Source organism: Diorhabda sublineata, chromosome 2 (genome assembly GCF_026230105.1).
Source record: "Diorhabda sublineata isolate icDioSubl1.1 chromosome 2, icDioSubl1.1, whole genome shotgun sequence".
Taxonomy (NCBI): domain Eukaryota; kingdom Metazoa; phylum Arthropoda; class Insecta; order Coleoptera; family Chrysomelidae; genus Diorhabda; species Diorhabda sublineata.
The window spans coordinates 370,125-390,520 of NC_079475.1; positions in this window are offsets into that span (position 1 = coordinate 370,125).

Here is a 20,396-nt window from a genome sequence, read left to right on the forward strand (position 1 = left end):
CTCCTGTAAGGGGGAGGACAGAAGCAAACAATGCCTCAATTGTGGCGGGCTCAACCATAGAGCCTAGGACTGTAAGGCCGTAGCGAAATGTATGGCCTGCAAAGTAGAAGGACATAGGATGGACACCATGAGGTGTCCAGAATATAGGAAATTAGTCCTTGGGAACAAGGACTAAAGAGGTCTAAATCTATAAAATGGACAAAAGGTCCTTTTACAACCTCTTTGTCCAGGATCTAGACCCCAAAAGATGTAACTCAAATTTTAATATGTTAGTAATCGTCGCTGTTGCTCCAAGGTTCCGGCAATATACACCGGAGGCCTATTTTAGAACGTTGTCGTCGGTTGATCCCTATACTATCAACATGACGACAACAAAGGTTTTATTTATTTTTTATTTATATATTTATTTTATATTTATTCATTTATTTATTTATTTCATTTTATCCTATTTTAATCTTGATTTTAGAAGAGCATATCCGGACCATTATTACAAAATCCCAACTAGGATACCTTCGGTTATTTATAAGATTAATATCAAAATAAATTTCCCATATGATGATAGCCCGGGGTCACGTATCTTGCTGCACAGCGTGGTGAAAATGTGGTGGGCCTGATACAAGCAAAATGGCTGACGATAAAAAAACAGGCAAAAACCAGATAAACGTACTACAAGTGAACTTGGGGAGATCCAAGATAGCGCATGATATCGCCTTTGACGAAGCAAACAAACATCACATCGACGTTATGATAATATCCGAGCCAAACAAAAACATTGCAAAAAAAAGGGTGGCTCGTCGATAAGAATACAGGAGTGGCGATAGCCATCTTAAATAAAAACTTGGAAATAGGCAAGACGCTTCGAGGTGATAACTGCGTATATCTGATATAAAAGGACAAATGGTAGAGGAATGGTTGGCCCAAACAGGATGAGTAGCAATCAATAACGGCCACCACACCTTTGAAAGAGGTAACTCTAAAACACATATAGATGTTACTCTCTGTCATACCAGTCATAGTAATAAGATCACCAACTGGTGTATAGAATATGTCAATCCCTACACACACCATGGACATATTCGATATCAGATAAAAACGAAAGGAGCAATAAACAAGATGAGCCCTAACAACAGGAAAAGGAAATACTTGAACACCGAAAAGTACGTAAAAATACTAAAAAAAAGTAACGGAACATACGAGGAAATACTGAAGGCATATGAAGATGCCTCCAGTAAAAACGACGCAAACACCTCGATGCAACCATTCTGGTGGAATCCTGAAATCGAGAATGCCAGAAACGAATATAATAAACATAGACGTAAATACACCCGAGAAAAACTCCCACATTTAAAACAAAAGTGGGAAGACGGTATGAAGTTACAAGGCAAAGTACTAAAAAGACTAATTATGCAAGCCAAAAAGATATGTTGGGACGACCTCATGAAAGACCTTGAAAACGACATATGGGGCCAGGGTTACAGGATAGTGACGGGCAAATTGGCTAATAGAACACAAGGCCAACTCAGCGCGAAAAGGAGAAAAAATATTCTCCGCACCCTCTTCCCGACAACAAGAGGGAAAACAACAACAAATGACGACGATGACGAACCCGCACTACATGAGGTACCAAATAGTTTCACCAGTGACGAGCTCGATATAGCGATTAGAGGTATTAAAAACGGCAAGGCACCTGGACCAGACGGCCTGCCAAACGAAGCTCTAAAAATCGCGGTGAAAACTAAACCGTTGCAAGTTCTAAACTATCTAAATGAACTTTTGAAGCAACAACGGTTTCCCGACTACTGGAAAACAGCCAGAGTCGTTCTACTTCCGAAGGAGGGCAAAGATCCAAACGAGGCAGGCAGCTATCGCCCTATATGCCTGATCAACTCTTTCGGAAAACTACTAGAACGTATGATTACAAATAGATTGGCTGAGGAGATCGAGAATAAGAACCTCCTATCTCCGCATCAGCATGGCTTCCGACCCAAAAGATCAACGGTGTCGGCAATAAACGAACTAAAAGAAATAGTAGGTAAAACCAGCCACAAATGGGGTGTACTTGTGGCTGTTGATATAAGGAATGCCTCCAATACCGCGAAATGGCATAAAATAGTCATGGCTTGTAAAGATAACGGAATTAGCCCTTACCTAACGAACTACATAAAAAACTACCTGAGTGACAGGAGGGTGACCTCCGGCATCATTTCACATAGGTGCACGAAGGGTGTTCCGCAGGGCTCCGTCCTTGGACCGGTTCTGTGGAACATCATGTATAACGGTATCCTAGTGTTGGACTATGGCCCAAAAGTTTCCACTATCGCGTACGCTGATGACCTCGTCTTCTACATCGTAGGAGACAAAGAAAATGAGGTCAGGAATAGAGCAGAGAATACTGTAGCTCTAGCGGTCCGTTGGATAACAAGACTTAAAATTGCTCCTCAGAAAACGGAGATACTGACGGTGAAGGGTCCACGGAAAACAAACGGTCCCTTCAAAATGGTAGTGGGAAGACAAAGAGTCGAGGCCAAAAAGAAAATAAAATATCTGGGAGTAATAATAACAAAAAACCTCAACTTCCTGTAACATATGAAATACACGGTCGAAAAAGCCGATAAAAAGATCTCACAGCTACGGAGACTGATGCCAAATGTGGGAGGGCCTGGTTATTGCAAGCGCAGGGTTCTGTGCCAAGTAATGCACAGCGTCCTCCTGTATGCGGCGCCAGCCTGGCGCGAAGCCATGAGGATACAATCATACAAGGAAAGATTAATGGCCGCGCAAAGAAAAGGCTTACTTATGGTCGCCGCCGCCTATAGGACCGTATCGGCCGAGACAGTCCAGGTTATAGCAGGTTTCCCACCGATTGATCTCATGATAGCAGAGAGATGTTTCCTATATAAAATAGGAGGCAGTTTAGCCGACAATAGACGAATGGCAAGAGAAAGAACATATAAAAAGTGGCAGGAGAGGTGGGATAGTCTGGAGACGAAGGCCCAGTGGACAAAAACATTGATTAAAGACATAAGAAGCTGGGTCATGTGTAAACACAGAACCACTTCTTACTACATCACGCAGATTCTGACGGGACATGGTTCGTTCGGAACCTTAGCTAAAAGAATCCGTAAAGCCGAGGATGACACATGTAAAACATGTGGGCAAAGTGACGACCCGGCCCATGTCCTCTACGAATGTGCGAGATGGGGTGAGGAGAGAACCAGACTAAAAGAACAACTAGGATGTGACTTGCCTACGGCAACCGAGATCATAGGGAAAATGTTAGAGGATAAAGCAACCTGGAACGCGGTAACGACGTACATGACCGTAGTAATGAACAGAAAGGAAAAAGAGGATAGAAACTCTCAGGGATAAGTAATAGAATAAGGAAAGGGATTTCAAAGGGAATGTGCGCTGATGTAATGACAACTTGTTGTCCTCCCGGCGCACGCAAATCCCCAGGGATGTGTAAACAAGGAGGGTGGTTTAGTGGGTGAGAGTCCCACACAAACTCACAGCATTGCACCCGCCCGCTGTGAGGACGGCATTAGCTTTCACCCTACCTTGGGGGCAAAAAAAAGGTTAGGTTAGGTTAGGTTAGGTTAGGTTAGGTTAGGTTAGGTTAGGTTAGGTTAGGTTAGGTTAGGTTAAGTTAGGTTAGGTTAGGTTAGGTTAGGTTAGGTTAGTTTAAAGTTTTATGAAAATAGAAACCGTGAGGTGTAACATAAAAGTTGTATGAAATAGTAATAATAACGGAAAAAAAATTTATTATCAAAGTAGATTCTGCTCGATATATAAACTTGACGAGATAGATGTATTGTGAAAATTGGCTTAGAAAAAGTTCGTGTTTATTAGTTTGTTGTCTGGCCGGCAGAGGGCGCTAGTGTCTAGTATTATGAAATTAGATTCCGCTTGATATAGGAACTTGTCGAAAAAGATGAATTGTGAAAATTGAATGGAGATGTTTTGTATGTAGAAGCCGTTCGAGGTGTGTTATATAAAAGTTTTATGAAGATAGTAATAATGATGAAAAACAAGTATTATGAAATTAGATTGCTCTCTATATAGGAACTTGATGAAAAAAATGAATTGTGAAAATTTAATGAATATAGATTTTCTGGATGTCTACATCCGTCCGAGGTGTTTTATATAAAAGTGTTGTGAAAATAGTAATGCCCACAGAAAAATAACCTTAACGGAAAAATGGTATATGAATCAATGAATAAAATAGAAGCCGTAACAATATTAGAAAATGTAATATTAACGGTAAAAGATGTATATAGAAAGTTGAAACGGAAAAAAGTGTGAAAAATGGAATTCTATCTGAAATATATAATGAGAAAACACGTCTCGAGTTTTGGATACACAATAATATTGCTTGAAAACCTCATTCAATCGAATATAAAGATTATTATGAAGTGTAATGGCATTGTATATATATATATATATATATATATATATATATATATATATATATAATGAATATAACTACCATAAATAGCATGATAACTCTCATAGTTTCGAATTTATTCAATTTTCTCAGGGATGACAACAATATTCCGGAAATTTCTCAGTTTTGTGGCTAAATTTTTGAAAATATGGGTTCGTCTAAAAGTATTCGTCAACGGAGATTTCAGAAAAAGTATTATTTTTTAGACTGGAAAGATCGTTTTTACGAAAATTCAATTTTCATGGATTTTCACGGATTTTCCCCTCGTCAAATTTTTTTTTGCGGAAACTGACAACTCTTGTCAAATCTCCATATCATTTAACCCCCATGTACGAAATTTGGTTGAAATCGGAGAAAAAAGATTAAGAAAAAAATTACAATGATTAATCGACTCATTATTTTCAGCTCAATGGATTTATTATTACTATTATACTAAATTCGAATTTCAATTTTGTTTGTTTTATTTTTTTAATATTAATTAATATTAATTTTTTTTTAATATTATTCGAAACTTGTTCGAATTTTGTAAAAAAAAATTTCAATATATATACATCATATATTTATATCATATATAAATTTTTTTTTTGAAGAGTTCGATAATTTTGTAAAAGAAAAATTTCTTTCACAATTAATAAATACAGACTTGATTTCGTTTTTTTTATTTTTTGTTTAAAAACGAACAAATACTCTGTAATGATCCTTCCGCAGGTTCACCTACGGAAACCTTGTTACGACTTTTACTTCCTTTAAATGATCAAGTTTGGTCATCTTTCCGAAGCATCGGCGACGCCGAAACGCCACCGCGCTCAGTCCGAAGACCTCACTAAATCATTCAATCGGTAGTAGCGACGGGCGGTGTGTACAAAGGGCAGGGACGTAATCAACGCGAGCTTATGACTCGCGCTTACTGGGAATTCCTCGTTCATGGGGAACAATTGCAAGCCTCAATCCCTAGCACGAAGGAGGTTCAGCGGGTTACCCGGGCCGCTTGGCCAGGGAGGACACGCTGATTCCTTCAGTGTAGCGCGCGTGCGGCCCAGAAGATCTAAGGGCATCACAGACCTGTTATTGCTCAATCTCGTGCGGCTAGAAGCCGCCTGTCCCTCTAAGAAGAATTATTTGTACGCCGACAGTAAAAACCGCGAACGGCAAGAGCCGAAACTCAATACCGACGGGCCTTTGAGATGTCGAAATACGCCTAGTTAGCAGGCTAGAGTCTCGTTCGTTATCGGAATTAACCAGACAAATCGCTCCACCAACTAAGAACGGCCATGCACCACCACCCACCGAATCAAGAAAGAGCTCTCAATCTGTCAATCCTTCCGGTGTCCGGGCCTGGTGAGGTTTCCCGTGTTGAGTCAAATTAAGCCGCAGGCTCCACTCCTGGTGGTGCCCTTCCGTCAATTCCTTTAAGTTTCAGCTTTGCAACCATACTTCCCCCGGAACCCAAAAGCTTTGGTTTCCCAGGAGCTGCCCGCCGAGTCATCGGAGGAACGTCGGCGGATCGCTAGCTGGCATCGTTTATGGTTAGAACTAGGGCGGTATCTGATCGCCTTCGAACCTCTAACTTTCGTTCTTGATCAATGAAAGCGTTTTTGGCAAATGCTTTTGCTTCTGTCCGTCTTGCGACGATCCAAGAATTTCACCTCTAACGTCGCAATACGAATGCCCCCATCCGTTCCTATTAATCATTACCTCGGGGTTCCGAAAACCAACAAAATAGAACCGAGGTCCTATTCCATTATTCCATGCACACAGTATTCAGGCAAAATTTTGGCCTGCTTTAAGAACTCTAATTTGCTCAAAGTAAACGTGCCGGCCCACCTCGACACTCAGTCAAGAGCACCGCGGCGGGATTGAGTTGGGCCGCTCTTGCGAGCTAAGCCCACCGGCAGGACGTCCCACGACACGCCAGTTGATACCGCGTACGATGAACCTTCAACTTGGAAATTAAGTCCAGTGGCGCCATCTGTTATCGAATATTTGAACTTCGTTCAAGACAACTATGGAGACTATACACTCCAATAGTCATAGTGTATAGTCTCCATAGTTGTGAGCCATTGCAGCATGTGTAGTAGTGGCGCGAAATTTAAAATTCCAATTTCAATAAAGTCTTTAATTTAATTTGTTGCTATAATAAAGTTATTAAATTTTGTGTATTTATACGTCATTAGCTAACTTATATTTTGGAGTTAAAGCGACATAATTTTAGTTATCCAAATTAGTTCTCAAAATATTTAAAAATCATACTACTCAGAAATCTTAACTCCCCAAAATTATGTAATGGAACTAGAATGATCGTAAAACAGCTATCGAATAATATCATTGAAGCTGAACTTATTTCTGGAAAGACCAAAGGACAGACAGTATTTATACCTAGAATACCTCTGATCTCTTCGGAATTGCCATTTCAATTTAAAAGACTGCAGTTTCCAATAAAATTAGCCTTTAGTTTTACAATTAACAAAGCGCAAGGACAAACTTTAAAATATTGTGGCATTAACCTCAAAGAATCCTGCTTCTCTCACGGTCAGCTATATGTAGCTTGCTCAAGAGTAGGAAATCCAAAAAATTTATGTATATACACTCCGGACAATAAAATGAAAAATGTTGTTTATAAACAAGTATTGTAAATAATGAGAAAACGTTTTCAGTATACTTTTTTTTTACTTTTTACGTCATAGTTTATTTTTTTATTTCGACTCTACCACGTCATCTCATATCAACTCCCGGGCGAAGCCGGGTTTTTAGCTAGAATTTCATAAAATTTTCACCGAATCGACTATAAATCTATCTAAAATTAATCCAAATGATATAAAATAAGATATAATTACGTCGACCGGACTAGAATTTCGACATTATCTCTACCCTTCGCTAGATTGTAAGCGACATGGTTTACAATTAGATAATAATGAACGAAATTTTTATTCTCGCTCGGAATAATGAGAGTTATCGCAATGTTGTGTAATAATATAAATGTTATATTTATTATATATATTTTATAGACGATCGCATATGAATCGCTCGCGGTAAAACGCTAGCTAAATTCGCGATCTCGCAATATATATTTAATTTGTGGATAAATTGATATAATATCTAAAAAGGGAACCGCTAGCAATATACGAAAATATATTGGAGGAGAACGGGGACCCTTTCAGAAAACTATATATAATCCACTAATGTGGAATGACCGAAACAACGTCTATACGTAAATTATAACGAGTTCATTAAAATTTAACGAGACGTCAACTTCGATACACCACACATATATGTGCGCTGTACAACGGTACGCTTTCTACATTAACATTAATAAAGATGTATGGTGAAAATATATAGAAGATGTATTATGAATATTAAAAAGAAGTATTATGAAACTTCATACCGTCCGAGGCGTAAAAGTGTTAAGGAAAATATTAACAATAACGGAAAAAAAGTATTATGAAATTAGATGGCTGCACGATGTACGAACGTACGAGATGTATTATATAAAAGTTGTATGAAAATAGTAATAATAATGGAAAACAAGTATTATGAAATTATATTTCCCTAAATATATGAACTAGCTAATTTTTGAGTTTTATAGCTAATGTTTGGAATTTTCCAGCAATTTTTAGGTTTTTCTAACAATATATAGGTTTTCTGCTAATTTCTGGATTTTTATGGCTAATTTTTGGGTTTTTATAGCAATTTGTGGGTGTTTATGGCTGATTTTTGAGTTTTTCTAGCTAATTTTTGAGTTTTTCAAGCTAATTTATGGGTTTTATAGCTAATTTTTGTGTTTTCCTAGCAATTTTTTGGATTTTCAGCTAACTTTTGGGTTTTTATGGCTAATTTTTGGGGTTTTATAGCAATTTTTGGAGTTTTATGGCTCCTTTTTGAGTTTTTCTAGATAATTTTTGAGTTTTTCTAGTTAATTTTTGGGTTTTATAGCTAATTTCTGGATTTTTCTAGCAATTTTTGTATTTTTTCAGCTAATTTTGGGTTTTTATGGCTAATTTTTAGGTTTTTATAGCAATTTGTACATTTTTATGGCTAAGTTTTGAGTTTTTCTAGCTAATTTTCGAGTTTTTATAACTAATTTCTGAGTTTTTATAGCTAATTTTTGGGTTTTATAGTTAATTTTCGGGTTTTTATAGCAATCTTTGGGTTTTTATGGCTAATTTTTGAGATTTTCTAGCTAACTTTTGGGTTTTTATCGCTAATTTTTGAGTTTTATTGCTAATTTTTGGGTTTTATAGCTAATTTTTGGGTTTCTATAACTTATCATTGGGTTTTTATAGCTAATTTTTGGGTTTTTCTATCTAATATTCGAGTTTTTCTAGATAATTTTTGAGTTTTTCTAGATAATTTTTGGGTTTTATAGCTAATTTTTGGATTTCTTTCAGCAATTTTTGGGTTTTTGTGGCTAATTTTTGAGTTTTTCTAGCTGATTTTTGAGTTTTTATAATTAATTTTTGAGTTGTTATAGCTAAATTTTGGATTTTATAGTTAATTTTTGGGTTTTTATAGATAATTTTTTGGTTTTTCTTTCTAATTTTTGAGTTTTTCTTTCTAATTTTTGAGTTTTTCTAGATAATTTTTGAGTTGTTCTAGCTAATTTTTGAGTTTTTCTAGCTAATTTTTGGGTTTGCTAGCTAATTTATTGGTTTTTATGGCTGATATTCGAGTTTTTATGGCTAATTTTTGGGTTTTTCTTTCTAATGTTCGGGTTTTATAGCTATTTTTTGGGTTTTTATAGCTAATTTTTCGGGTTTTCTAGCTAATTTTTGGGTTTTTATAGCTACTTTTTGAGTTTTTCTAGCTGATTTTTGAGTTTTTCTAGCTAATGTATCTATTTTATAGCTAATGTTTGGGTTTTTATGGCTAATTCTTGGGTTTTTATAGCAAATTTGTTGGTTTTTGTGGCTGATTTTTTAGTTTTTCCCGCTGATTTTTGAGTTTTTCAGCTAATTTTTGGGTTGTTCTTGCTAATTTTATGATTTTTCTAGCATCTGTTGGGTTTTCTTCAGCTAATTTTTGGGTTTTTATAGCAATTTATGGGTTTTTATGGCTGATTTTTGAGTTTTTATAGCTAATTTTTGAGTTTTTATAGCCAATTTTTGGGTTTCTATAACTTCTATAACTTATAAGCTAAGTTTTGAGTTTTTCTAGATATTTTTTCAGTTGTTCTAGCTGATTGTTAAGTTTTTCTGGCTAATTTATGGATTTTCTATCTAATTTTTGAGTTTTTGTTTCTTGGGTTTTAATAGCTAATTTTTTGGGTGTTTTAGCTAATTTTTGGGGTTTTATGGCTAATTTTTGGGTTTTTCTTGCAATTTATGAGTGTTTATGGCTAATTTTTGAGTTTTGCTAGCTAATTTTTGAGTTTTTATAGCTAATTTTTGAGTTTTCATAGCTAGTTTTTGAGTTTTACAGCTAATATCTGAGTTTTATAGCTAATTTTTGTGTTTTATAACTAATTTTTGGGTTTTATAGCTAATTTGTGGGTTTCTATAACTTATTATTAGATTTTTATAGCTAATTTTTGGGTTTTTATGGCTGATTTTTGAGTTTTTCTAGCTTATTTATGAGTTTTTCAGCTAATTTTTGGGTTTTATAGGTAATTTTTGGGTTTTTCTTGATAATTTTTGAGTTTTCCAGCTAATTTATGAGTTTTTCAGCTAATTTTTGGGTTTTATACCTAATTTTTGAGTTTTTCTAGCCAATTTTTGGGTTTCAATAGCATATTTTTGGGTTTTATAGCTAATTTTTGGGTTTTTCTTGCTAATTTTTGGTTTTAATTGTTTATTTTTGGGTATCTATAGCTAACTCTCGAGTTTTTCTAGCTGATTTTCGAGTTTTTCTAGATAATTTATCTGTTTTATAGCTAATGTTTGGGTTTTTTAGCTAATTTTCGGGTTTCTATGGCTAATTCTTGGGTTTTTATAGCAATTTGTTGGTTTTTATGGCTAATTTTTGAGTTTTTCTGGCTAATTTTCGAGTTTTCATAACTAATTTCTGAGTTTTTATAGCTAATTTTTGGGTTTTGCTGCTAATTTTTGGGTTTTATGGCTAATTTTTGGGTTTTATAGCTAATGTTTGGGTGTTTTTAGCCAATGTTTGGGTTTTTATGATTAATTCTTGGGTTTTTATAGCTGATTTTTGAGTTTTTTTAGCTAATTTATGGGTTTTATAGCTAATTTTCGGATTTCAAAGCTAATTTTTGGGTTTTTCTAGCAATGGTTGGGTTATTCAAGCTAATTTTTGGGTTTTTATAACTAATTTTTGGGTTTTTATAGCAAATTTTTGAGTTTTATAGCTAACTTTTGAGTTTTATAGCTAATTTTTGGGTTTCTATAACTAAATATTGGGTTTTTATGGCTAATTTTTGGGTTTTTCTGTATAATATTTGAGTTTTTCTAGATAATTTTTGAGTTGTTCTAGTTGATTTCTGAGTTTTTCTAGCTAAGTTTTGGGTTTTGATAGCTCAATTTTGGGTTTGCTAGCGAATTTTTTGGTTTTTATGGCTAATATTCGGGTTTTTATGGCTAACTTTTGGGTTTTTCTTGCTAATGTTTGGGTTTTATAGCTATTATTTGGGGTTTTATAGCTAATTTTTGGGTTTTAATAGCTTATTTTTGGATTTTTATGGCTAATTTTTGGGTTTTTCTTGCTAATTTTAGGGTTTTATGGTCAATTTTTGGGTTTTTGTTGCTAGTTTTTTAGTTTTTCTAGCTGATTTTTGAGTTTTTCAGCTAGTTTTTGGGTTTTCCTTGCTAATTTTTTAAAGTTAATTTTTGGGTGTCTATAGCTAATTCTCGAGTTTTTCTAGCTGATTCTTGAGTTTTTCCAGCTAATTTATCTGTTTTATAGCTAATGTTTGGGTTTTTTAGCTAATTTTCGGGTTTTTTTGGCTAATTCTTGGGTTTTTATAGCAATTTGTTAGTTTTTATGGCTAATTTTTGAGTTTTTCTGGCTAATTTTCGAGTTTTATAACTAATTTCTGAGTTTTTATAGCTAATTTTTGGGTTTTATGGCTAATTTTTGGGTTTTATGGCTAATTTTTGGGTTTTATAGCTAATGTTTGGGTGTTTTTAGCTAATGTTTGGGTTTTTATGGCTAATTCTTGGGTTTTTATAGCTGATTTTTGAGTTTTTTTAGCTAATTCATGGGTTTTATAGCTAATTCTCGGATTTCATAGCTAATTTTTGGGTTTTTCTAGCAATTGTTGGGTTTTTGAAGCTAATTTTTGGGTTTTTATAACTAATTTTTGGGTTTTTATAGCTAATTTTTGAGTTTTATAGCTAACTTTTGAGTTTTATAGCTAATTTTTGGGTTTCTATAACTAAATATTGGGTTTTTATGGCTAATTTTTGGGTTTTTCTATATAATATTTGAGTTTTTCTAGATAATTTTTGAGTTGTTCTAGTTAATTTCTGAGTTTTTCTAGCTAAGTTTTGGGTTTTTCTTGCTAATGTTTGGGTTTTATAGCTAATGTTTGGGTTTTTTAGCTAATTTTTGGGTTTTATAGCTAATGTTTGGGTTTTCATAGCAATTTTTGAGTTTTATAGCTAATGTTTGGGTTTTCATAGCAATTTTTGAGTGTTTATAGCTAATTTTAGAGTTTTTCTAGCTAATTTTTGAGTTTTTCTAGCTAATTTTTGAGTTTTTATAGCTAATGTTTGAGTTTTATGGCTAATATCTGAGTTTTATAGCTAATTTTTGTGTTTTATAGCTAATTTGTGGGTTTCTATAACTTATTATTAGATTTCTATAGCTAATTTTCGCGTTTTAATGGCCAATTCTTGGGTTTTTATGGCTGATTTTTGAGTTTTTCTAGCTAATTAATGGGTTTTATAGCTAATTTTTGTGTTTTTCTATGTAATTTTTGAGTTTTTCTGGCTAATTTTCGAGTTTTTATAACTAATTTTTGATTTTTTATTGCTAATTTTTGGGTTTTCAGCTAATTTTTGGGTTCAATGGCCAATTTTTGGATTTTTATTGCAATTTTTGAGTTTTTTGCTAATGATTGGTTTTATAGCTATTTTTTGGGATTCTATAACTTATTATTGGGTTTTTATGGCTAATTCTTGGGTTTTTCTATATAATATTCGAGTTTTTCTAGCTAATTTTTGTGTTTTTCTAGCTAATTTATGGGTTTTATAGCTATTTTTTGGGTTTTTTAGCAATTTTTGGGTTTTGTGGCTGATTTTTGAGTTTTTATAATTAATTTTTGAGTTTCTATAGCTAATTTTTGGATTTCATAGTTAATTTTCGAGTTTTTCTAGTTAAGTTTTGGGTTTTTCTAGCTAATTTTTGGGTATTTATAGCTACTTTTTGAGTTTTTCTGGCTAATTTTTGCGATTTATAGCCAATTTTTGGGTTTTTATAGCACATTTCTGGGTTTTATGGCTAATTTTTGGGTTTTATGGCTAATATTCGGGTTTTTATTGCTAATTTTTGGGTTTTTTCAGCTAATTTTTGGGTTTTAATAGCTCATTTTTGGGTTTTTATGGCTAATTTTTGGGGTTTTCTTGCTAATTTTAGGGTTTTATGGTCAATTTTTATGTTTTTGTTGCTAGTTTTTTAGTTTTTCTAGCTGATTCTTGAGTTTTTCCAGCTAATTTATCTGTTTTATAGCTAATTTTTGGGTTTTTTTAACTTATTTTTGGGTTTTTATTGCTAATTCTTGGGTTTTTATAGCAAATTTTTGGGTTTTTATGGCTAATTTTTGGGTTTTTATGGCTGATTTTTGAGTTTCAATAGCTTATTTTTGGGTTTTATAGCTAATATCTGAGGTTTATAGCTAATTTTTGTGTTTTATAACTAATTTTTGTGTTTTATAGCTAATTTGTGGGTTTCTATAACTTATTATTAGATTTTTATAGCTAATTTTTGGGTTTTTATGGCTGATTTTTGAGTTTTGCTAGCTAATTTTTGAGTTTTTATAGCTAATTTTTGAGTTTTCATAGCTAGTTTTTGAGTTTTACAGCTAATATCTGAGTTTTATAGCTAATTTTTGTGTTTTATAACTAATTTTTGGGTTTTATAGCTAATTTGTGGGTTTCTATAACTTATTATTAGATCTTTATAGCTAATTTTTGGGTTTTTATGGCTGATTTTTGAGTTTTTCTATCTAATTTTTGAGTTTTTCTAGATAATTTTTGAGTTTTTCCAGCTAATTTATGAGTTTTTCAGCTAATTTTTGGGTTTTATAGGTAATTTTTGGGTTTTTCTTGATAATTTTTGAGTTTTCCAGCTAATTTATGAGTTTTTCAGCTAATTTTTGGGTTTTATACCTAATTTTTGAGTTTTTCTAGCCAATTTTTGGGTTTCAATAGCATATTTTTGGGTTTTATAGCTAATTTTTGGGTTTTTTCTTGCTAATTTTTGGTTTTAATTGTTTATTTTTGGGTATCTATAGCTAACTCTCGAGTTTTTCTAGCTGATTTTCGAGTTTTTCTAGATAATTTATCTGTTTTATAGCTAATGTTTGGGTTTTTTAGCTAATTTTTGGGTTTTTATGGCTAATTCTTGGGTTTTTATAGCAATTTGTTGGTTTTTATGGCTAATTTTTGAGTTTTTCTGGCTAATTTTCGAGTTTTCATAACTAATTTCTGAGTTTTTATAGCTAATTTTTGGGTTTTGCAGCTAATTTTTGGGTTTTATGGCTAATTTTTGGGTTTTTCTTGCTAATGTTTGGGTTTTATAGCTAATGTTTGGGTTTTTTAGCTAATTTTTGGGTTTTATAGCTAATGTTTGGGTTTTCATAGCAATTTTTGAGTATTTATAGCTAATTTTAGAGTTTTTCTAGCTAATTTTCGAGTTTTTCTAGCTAATTTTTGAGTTTTTATAGCTAATGTTTGAGTTTTATGGCTAATATCTGAGTTTCATAGCTAATTTTTGTGTTTTATAGCTAATTTGTGGGTTTCTATAACTTATTATTAGATTTCTATAGCTAATTTTCGCGTTTTAATGGCCAATTCTTGGGTTTTTATGGCTAATTTTTGAGTTTTTCTAGCTAATTAATGGGTTTTATAGCTAATTTTTGTGTTTTTCTATGTAATTTTTGAGTTTTTTGCTAATGATTGGTTTTATAGCTATTTTTTGGGATTCTATAACTTATTATTGGGTTTTTATGGCTAATTCTTGGGTTTTTCTATATAATATTCGAGTTTTTCTAGCTAATTTTTGAGTTTTTCCAGCTAATTTATGGGTTTTATAGCTAATTTTTGGGTTTTTTAGCAATTTTTGGGTTTTGTGGCTGATTTTTGAGTTTTTCTAGCTGATTTTTGAGTTTTTATAATTAATTTTTGAGTTTCTATAGCTAATTTTTGGATTTCATAGTTAATTTTTGAGTTTTTCTAGTTAAGTTTTGGGTTTTTCTAGCTAATTTTTGGGTATTTATAGCTACTTTTTGAGTTTTTCTGGCTAATTTTTGCGATTTATAGCCAATTTTTGGGTTTTTATAGCACATTTCTGGGTTTTATGGCTAATTTTTGGGTTTTTATGGCTAATATTCGGGTTTTTATTGCTAATTTTTGGGTTTTTTCAGCTAATTTTTGGGTTTTAATAGCTCATTTTTGGGTTTTTATGGCTAATTTTTGGGGTTTTCTTGCTAATTTTAGGGTTTTATGGTCAATTTTTAGGTTTTTAGTTTTTCTAGCTGATTCTTGAGTTTTTCCAGCAAATTTATCTGTTTTATAGCTAATTTTTGGGTTTTTTAACTTATTTTTGGGTTTTTATTGCTAATTCTTGGGTTTTTATAGCAAATTTTTGGGTTTTTATGGCTAATTTTTGGGTTTTTATGGCTGATTTTTGAGTTTCAATAGCTTATTTTTGGGTTTTATAGCTAATGTTTGGGTTTTTCTTGCTAATTTTTGGGTTTTATAGTTTATTTTTGGGTATCTATAGCTAATTCTCGAGTTTTTCTAGCTGATGTTTGAGTTTTTCTAGCTGATTTTCAAGTTTTTCCAGCTAATTTATGGGTTTTATAGCTAATTTTCGGATTTTATAGCTAATTTTTGGTTTCTTTTGCTGATTTTTTGGTTTTATGGCTAATTTTTGGGTTTTTATGGCAATTTTTGAGTGTTTATGGGTAATTGTTGAGGTTTTCTAGCTAATTTTTGAGTTTTTATAGCTAATTTTTGAGTTTTATAGCTAATATCTGAATTTTATAGCTAATTTTTGGATTTTATAGCTAATTCGAGGGTTTCTTTAACTTATTATCAAGCTTCTATAGCTAATTTTTGGGTTTTTATGGCTCATTTTTGGGTTTTTATAGCAATTTGTGGGTTTTTATAGCCGATTTTTGACTTTTTCTAGCTAATTTTTGAGTTTTTCTAGCTAATTTTTGAGTTTTTCTAGCTAATTTTTGAGTTTTATAGCTGATTTTTGTGTTTCATATCTAATTTTTGGGTTTTATAGCTAATTTTTGGGTTTTTTAGCTAATTTTTGGGTTTTATAGCTGATGTTTGGGTTTTTATAGCAATTTTTGAGTGTTTATGGCTAATTTTTGAGTTTTTCTAGCTGATTTTTGAGTTTTTCTAGCTAATTAATGGGTTTTAAAGCTGATTTTTGTGTTTTTCTATCTGATTTTTGAGTTTTTCTAGATAATTTTTGAGTTTTCTCAGCTAATTTTTGAGTTTTTTACTTAATTTTTGGGTTTTATAGCTAATTTTTGGGTTTTTATGGCTAATTTTTGAGATTTTCTAGCTGATTTTTGAGTTTTTATAATTAATTTTCGAGTTTCTATAGCTAATTTTTGGATTTTATAGTTAATTTTTGAGTTTTTCTAGCTATGTTTTGGGTTTTTATAGCTTATTGTTGGGTTTGCTAGCAAATTATTTGGTTTTTATGACTAATATTCGGGTTTTTACGGCTAGTTTTTGGGTTTTTTTGCTAATGTTTGGGTTTTATAGCTATTATTTGAGTTTTTATAGCTAATTTTTGGGTTTTATAGCTTATATCTGAGTTTTATAGCTAATTTTTGGGTTTTATAGCTAATTTGTGGGTTTCTATAACACATTATTAGATTTTTATAGCTAATTTTTGAGTTTTTCTAGCTGATTTTTGAGTTTTTCTAGCTAATTAATGGGTTTTATAGCTAATTTTTGTGTTTTCGTTTCTTGGGTTTTAATAGCTAATTTTTTGGGTTTTTCAGCTAATTTTTGGGTTTTATGGCTAATTTTCGAATGTTTATGTCCTATTTTTTAGTTTTTCTAGCTAATTTTTGAGTTTTTATATCTAATTTTTGAGTTTTATAGCTAATTTCTGAGTTTTATTGCTAATTTTTGGGTTTTCCTAGCAATTTTTGGAATTTTCAGTTAACTTTTGGATTTTTTGGCTAATTTTTGGGTTTTTATAGCAATTTTTGAGTTTTTATTGCTACTTTTTGAGTTTTTCTAGATAATTTTCGAGTTTTTCTAGTTAAATTTTGAGTTTCATAGCTAATTTCTGGATTTTTCCAGCAATTCTTGGATTTTTTCAGCTAATTTTTGGGTTTTTATGGCTAATTTTTGGGTTTTTATAGCAATTTGTGGGTTTTTATGGCTAAGTTTTGAGTTTTTCTAGATAATTTTTAGTTGTTCTAGCTGATTGTTGAGTTTTTCTGGCTAATTTATGGATTTTCTATCTAATATTTGTTTCTTGGGTTTTAATAGCTAATTTTTTGGGTGTTTTAGCTAATTTTTGGGTTTTATGGCTAATTTTTGAGTTTTTATAGCAATTTTTGAGTGTTTATGACTAATTTTCGAGTTTTTCTGGCTAATTTTTGGGTTTTTTTGCAATTTGTGGGTTTTTATGGCTGATTTTTGAGTTTTTCTAGCTAATTAATGGGTTTTATAGCTAATTTTCGTGTTTTTGTTTCTTGGGTTTTAATAGCTAATTTTTTGGGTTTTTTAGCTGATTTTTGGGTTTTGTGGCTAATTTTTGAGTGTTTATGTCCTATTTTTGAGTTTTTCTAGCTAATTTTTGAGTTTTTATATCTAATTTTTGAGTTTTACAGCTAATTTTTGAGTTTTATTGCTAATTTTTGGGTTTTCTTAGCAATTTTTGGAATTTTCAGCTAACTTTTGGGTTTTTATAGCAATTTTTGAGTTTTTATGGCTACTCTTTGAGTTTTTCTAGATAATTTTCGAGTATTTCTAGTTAAATTTTGAGTTTTTCTAGTTAATTTTTGGGTTTTATAGCTATTTTTGGGATTTTCTAGCAATTTTTGGGGTTTTCTAGCTGATTTTCAAGTTTTTCTGGGTTTTTCTAGCTAATTTATGGGTTTCATAGCTAATTTCTGGATTTTTCTAGCAATTATTGGATTTTTTCAGCTAATTTTTGGGTTTTTATGGCTAATTTTTGGGTTTTTATAGCAGTTTTTGGGTTTTTGTGGCTAATTATTGGGTTTTTATAGCTGATGTTTGAGTTTTTCTAGCTTATTTATGGCTTTTATAGCTAATTTTAGGGTTTTTCTAGCAATGTTTGAGTTTTATAGCTAGCTTTTGAGTTTTATAGCTAATTTTTGGGTTTCTATAACTAAATATTGGGTTTTTATGGCTAATTTTTGGGTTTTTCTGTATAATATTTGAGTTTTTCTAGATAATTTTTGAGTTGTTCTAGTTAATTTCTAGCTATGTTTTGGGTTTTTATAGCTCAATTTTGGGTTTGCTAGCGAATTTTTTGGTTTTTATGGCTAATATTCGGGTTTTTACGGCTAATTTATGGGTTTTATAGCTAATAGCTAATTTTCGGATTTTATAGCTAATTTTTGGTTTCTTTTGCTGATTTTTTGGTTTTATGGCTAATTTTTGGGTTTTTATGGCAATTTTTGAGTGTTTATGGGTAATTGTTGAGGTTTTCTAGCTAATTTTTGAGTTTTTATAGCTAATTTTTGAGTTTTATAGCTAATATCTGAATTTTATAGCTAATTTTTGGATTTTATAGCTAATTCGAGGGTTTCTTTAACTTATTATCAAGCTTCTATAGCTAATTTTTGGGTTTTTATGGCTCATTTTTGGGTTTTTATAGCAATTTGTGGGTTTTTATGGCCGATTTTTCAGTTTTTCTAGCTAATTTTTGAGTTTTTCTAGCTAATTTTTGAGTTTTTCTGGCTAATTTTTGAGTTTTATAGCTGATTTTTGTGTTTCATAGCTAATTTTTGGGTTTTATAGCTAATTTTTGGGTTTCTATAACTTATTATTAGATTTTTATAGCTAATTTTTGGGTTTTTTAGCTGATGTTTGGGTTTTTATAGCAATTTTTGAGTGTTTATGGCTAATTTTTGAGTTTTTCTATATGATTTTTGAGTTTTTCTAGATAATTTTTGAGTTTTCTCAGCTAATTTTTGAGTTTTTTACTTAATTTTTGGGTTTTATAGCTGATTTTTGGGTTTTTATGGCTAATTTTTGGGTTTTTATGGCTGATTTTTGAGTTTTTCAAGCTGATTTTTGAGATTTATCCAGCTAATTATTGGGTTTTATAGCTAATTTTTGGGTTTTTGTGGCTAATTTTTAAGTTTTTCTAGCTGATTTTTGAGTTTCAATAGCTTATTTTTGGGTTTTATAGCTAATTTTTGGGTTTTATAGTTTATTTTTGGGTATCTATAGCTAATTCTCGAGTTTTTCTAGCTGATTTTTGAGTTTTTCTAGCTAATTTATCTGTTCTATAGCTAATTTTTGGGTTTTTTAAATTTATTTTTGGGGTTTTATTGCTAATTCTTGGGTTTTTTATCTAGCAATTTGTGGGTTTTCATGGCTAATTTTTGAGTTTTTCTGGCTAATTTTCGAGTTTTTATAACTAATTTTTGAGTTTTTATAGCTAATTTTTGGGTTTTTTTAACTTATTTCTGGGTTTTTATTGCTTATTTTCTGGAGTTCTTTTTCAGCAATTTGTAGGCTTTCTTGGCTAATTTTTGAGTTTTTCTGGCTAATTTTCGAGTTTTTATAACTAATTTTCGAGTTTTTCTAGATAATTTTTGAGTTTTTTCAGCTAATTTTTGAGATTTATTTGGCTAATTATTGGGTTTTATAGCTAATTTTTGAATTTTTGTGGCTAATTTTTGAGTTTTTCCAGCTGATTTTTGAGTTTCAATAGCTTATTTTTGGGTGTTATAGCTAATTTTTGGGTTTTTCTTGCTAATTTTTGGGGTTTATAGTTTGTTTTTGGGTATATATAGCTAATTCTCGAGTTTTTCTATCTGATTTTTGAGTTTTTCCAGCTAATTTATCTGTTTTATAACTAATGTTTGGGTTTTTTAGCTAATTTTCGGGTTTTTATGGCTAATTCTTGGGTTTTTATAGCAAATTGTTGGTTTTTATGGCTAATTTTTGAGTTTTTCTGGCTAATTTTTGAGATTTTCTGGCTAATTTTCGAGTTTTTATAACCAATTTTTGAGTTTTTATTGCTAATTTTTGGGTTTAATGGCTAATTTTTGGTTTTTTTAGCAATTTTTGGGTTTTTGTGGCTAATTTTTAAGTTTTTCTAGCTGATTTTTGCGTTTTTATAATTAATTTTCGAGTTTCTATAGCTAATTTTTGGATTTTATAGTTAATTTTTGAGTTTTTCTAGCTATGTTTTGGGTTTTTATAGCTTATTTTTGGGTTTGCTAGCAAATTTTTTGGTTTTTATGACTAATATTCGGGTTTTTACGGCTAATTTTTGGGTTTTTCTTGCTAATTTTTGGGTTTTATAGCTATTATTTGAGTTTTTATAGCTAATTATTGGGTTCTTATAGCAAATTTCTGGGTTTTTATGGCTAATATTCGGGTTTTTTTGGCTAATTTTTGGGTTTCTCTTGTTAATTTTTGGGTTTTATAGCTATTATTTGGGTTTTTATAGCTAATTTTTGAGTTTTTCAGCTAATTTTTGGGTACTTCTTGCCAATTTTTGGGTTTTATAGTTATTTTTTGAGTTTCTATAGCCAATTCTCGAGTTTTTCTAGCTGATTCTCGAGTTTTTCCAGGTAATTTATCTGTTTCATAGG